Below are 4,000 nucleotides of genomic sequence, written 5' to 3' on the forward strand. Positions count from 1 at the left end.
ATCTGCCCTGATCTCTCTCTCTCTCGCCGCTCTACTGCTACTTCCTCTTGTTCTCTTTATCCCTGTGCCAGATGTGTTTGCCGCTGCAGCACTTCCCGTTTGCCTTGGCACCCCCCAGCATTACTTCCCTATTCCTCAACTCTCCTAACCTTTTGGCCCGTCACCTGCGGCACTCTTTCATCCTGACATCCCCTCTGAATTTGACTGTCCTTCGTGCTCCCACCCCAGTGAGAGACTGCCTCCAAAAACTGCAGTTGTTTTTCTCCCTAGTACTCCTGTTATAGGCCACATTCTCTTTTGTTGTGTCTCTCTGATCTTGTCTGTCTGTTGTTGATGTGCATTTGAAAGCAACAATTTGAAGTTAAAAACGTCTTAGTGATGGAGTTGTTCTTATGGCTGTTTGGACTCATTCTGACGGCACCCATTCACTGCAGAGGATCCACTGGTGAGCAAGTGATGTAATGCTAAATTTCTCCAAATCTGTTCTGATGAAGAAACAAACTCATCTACATCTAATGGCCTGAAGGTGAGGAATTTTTCAGCAAATTTTCATTTTTTTTTTAGATAACCATTTCTTTAACAGCTTGTCAAAACTGTGAATGCAACATTTATCGACGATCTATCCTAAAATAGGGTGCTGCAAACACAATTCTTAAATAATAATTCATGCTACAGCTTTGAAAATATACCCTGAAGGTATTTATTTGTGTTTAAGGATTAACCACAATTTCTGTCCTAGCTCAACACCTGGACAGCATTAACTTTAGCCTTCTGCAAGAATATGATTTGGGAAGCTCACTGGAGTGCCTGACCACCTGCTTACTAATGTAATGATCTGAAGACTGAGGCTGATGATCCAATTGCTATTCTCCATAAAGTTGGTATGGTGAGCACATTTAATTTGCCCAGCACTGAAATTGTTACGCTGACACTTACTACCAGAATAAATATATAGGACAACTCCATCATTTAAGCAGAAAACAAACTCACTGAGTGGAAATTGTTCTACTTTCTCTGTCATAAAGCAATTTAATTTATGAAAACAAGGTATAAACATCCATTCAAATGTTTTGTTTCATGATCGCAGCACAACAGCTCAAAACAGACTTAAACATAATAATATAATAATAAATATAATCTTACCTAGTGGAACAGTGAAAATATAATAATTGATGGAGAAAAAAAAAAGATTGATAGCAATTAGCAAAAATTCTTAACTTTTAATAATCATACTTTAAAATCAAAGGTTAAATTAGCAAAATTAACTAACAAATGTGTGGTATTACACACAACAATAACATTTCTAATTACATCATTCTAAAAAATGACATATTGCTAATATTTCTAATTCCTATTTCTCTTATCCTCAATTCTGCATGTGTCTGAACAAGAATTCAGTAAAATAATAATATTATTAAATATTAATACAATTAAAAATAACTGTTTTCTATTTTAATATATTTTAAAATGTCATTTATTCCTGTGATGCAAAGCTGAGTTTTCAGCATCATTATTCAGCACATGATCTTTTAGAGATCATTCTAATATGCCGATTTTCTGCTCAAGAAAAATGTCTTCTTTTTATCAATATCGAAAACATTCTTAATATATTTGTGGAAACCATGATACTTTTCTTTCATGATTCCTTGAAGAATAGAAAGTATGCAGCATGCAGTCTACATTTAGTGAACCATTGTTTCTGCCACCTTTCCTTACAGCAAGCTCATTTTTTGGCCGTATCATATTTATTTTTCTGTTTTCTAGCTTGTTGCACAGAAGAAAGAGGCTACATTGAACCAAATTATGCCATCTGAAGCAAATCATATCCAACACAAGGTCAACAGCTTTCATCCTGTAAGACCTTATCATCTCATTTCAGATTTTTTTTTTTTTTCACCCCTTCTTCATTATGAAAAGGCAGAGTGAGGAATGAGGACATGCTGTTGGGGACACCCATTTATAATGCTGCCCGTGTACAACACTGAAAAGTTGTTTGACCAAAGAAATCCCATCATAGATGCTGGACTGCCTGTGTGTTATAATGATGCCTTTCTCCGCATCCATCTAGATCCAGGCAGGCGCTCTTGATTAAATATTGACTCGCAATTCCCTTTGTGCTTCTTTTTATCAGATCAATAATTAATAATAGGTAAAAGGGAATGGTGTGAAGTGCAGTTTGTTTAACATCTTTGCACGAGATACATTTCATTCCCAACAACGTATAACAAATTGACTGTTATCTGTTAAAACGCTGTGCTCCAAATTGTGCAGGGCAGAGTGATTTCTTTCTCATTACAACAACAGCTTCTCTGAACACAATCTCTCATGTTGCTCAGTCACTGCGAGACAGAAGTGAAGAATCAAAGGTAACACAGCCCTTATTTTAGTCATAACCCTGCAGGTTCGTTTCCACACGGCGAGACGGGGTGTTTAATGTCAGTGCAGGCGGGATGTGTCTGTTATTCAGTGATCCAGATGGCTATTCATCCTTGGAGCGGTTTCAAGGTATGATCACAAAAACATCAGACTAAAAATAACAGCTATGTGTAAAGCCAGTTTGCTGGATGATAGATGTTTGTCAGATAGAAGACTGAAAGCTGAAGGACCTTAAAAAGTACTCAGAGGGGTCATTTTCTTGACCTTTTTGAAAGTTTATTGTAGTATAAAAACATGTTGTAATTTTCAGAACTCAAAACGTCATTTCCAGTTGAAAATGTATTGAAACTTGCTCAAAAACAACTTTTTGTGAACTCGTTCTGCAGCTTTCTGAGGACGGGCAGATGAATGCATCAACACGTTGACATGTTAATGATGCTTACGGTGTTCAGAAACTTGGCCCAGCCAGTCACGCTGAGGTAATACAGAGAAATCTGGATAGATATCTTAAGAACTAATGATGAGAGTAAAACATGTGGGGAAAATCAGCCAAACCTTGAGCTTTTTCTGGCTGTGTGGAGCACCTGGCGCTCTGCAGATCCTTCCAACTGATCTTAATGTTAAAAACAAAGGGCTGGCTTTATTTTAGATCATTTCAGCCTGATCTTAACATTTTGAATGGCACAATTCAGCACTGATTATTTGTGAAACTGTCACAGTATAATGCAGAATGTTACAGGGAATTGAATTCAGAAAGCCTTTTAAATTAAATTAAATATTGCATTTTGTTTTATTTAAATTTAAATAAAAAGTTTTGAGTCAGTATGATTTTCTTTAATGAAATTAATACTTTTATTCAGTAAGAAACACTTTTTAAAACACTTTTATTAAGTACAGACTTTAATACTACATTAATACTAATGCTATTCTAGTGAACTTTCAATTAATCAAAGATTCCTGGAAAACAATGTACCAACGTTTCCACAAGAAAGAAAGAAAGAAAGAAAGAAAGGAAGAGAGAGAGAGAGAGAGAGAGAGAGAAAGAGAAAGCACAAGTGTTTTCAACATTGATAATAAGAAGAAATGTTTCTTGAGCAGCATTTCAAGTGACACTGGAGTAACGGCTGCTAGAAATTCAACTTTGCATCACAGGTATAAATTACATTTTAAAAAATATATTAAAATAGAAAACAATTACTTTAAATTGGAATAATATTTCACAGCATTACTGATTTTTTTACTGATTTTTTTAAATAGATTTTTTTACTGACTAGTTAAAAAAACGAATCATATTTTTTTCTGTAATTAAGCATGATTAATTGCACATAGCTTTAAAATGCGTTATCATTTATAAAACTGTCATTTTAAAATAGAAAAGCAAAGTTTGTCTAGACAACTAAATGTTGGCTTGGCAAGTTGAAAAAAATAAATTAACTTTGAAGTCTGAAGGTTTATTCACCTTAAGATGATTTATAAAATTTAAAATAGAAAAGCAAAGTTTGTCTAGACAACTAAATGTTGGCTTGGCAAGTTGAAAATTGAAAAATAACTTTGAAGTCTGAAGGTTTATTCACCTTAAGATGGAACAAAGTCATTAAACACTAAATCATAGCTGGTATATATA

This window comes from Sinocyclocheilus anshuiensis, unplaced genomic scaffold, assembly GCF_001515605.1.
Source record: "Sinocyclocheilus anshuiensis isolate Anshui unplaced genomic scaffold, SAMN03320099.WGS_v1.1 scaffold373, whole genome shotgun sequence".
NCBI classification, from domain to species: domain Eukaryota; kingdom Metazoa; phylum Chordata; class Actinopteri; order Cypriniformes; family Cyprinidae; genus Sinocyclocheilus; species Sinocyclocheilus anshuiensis.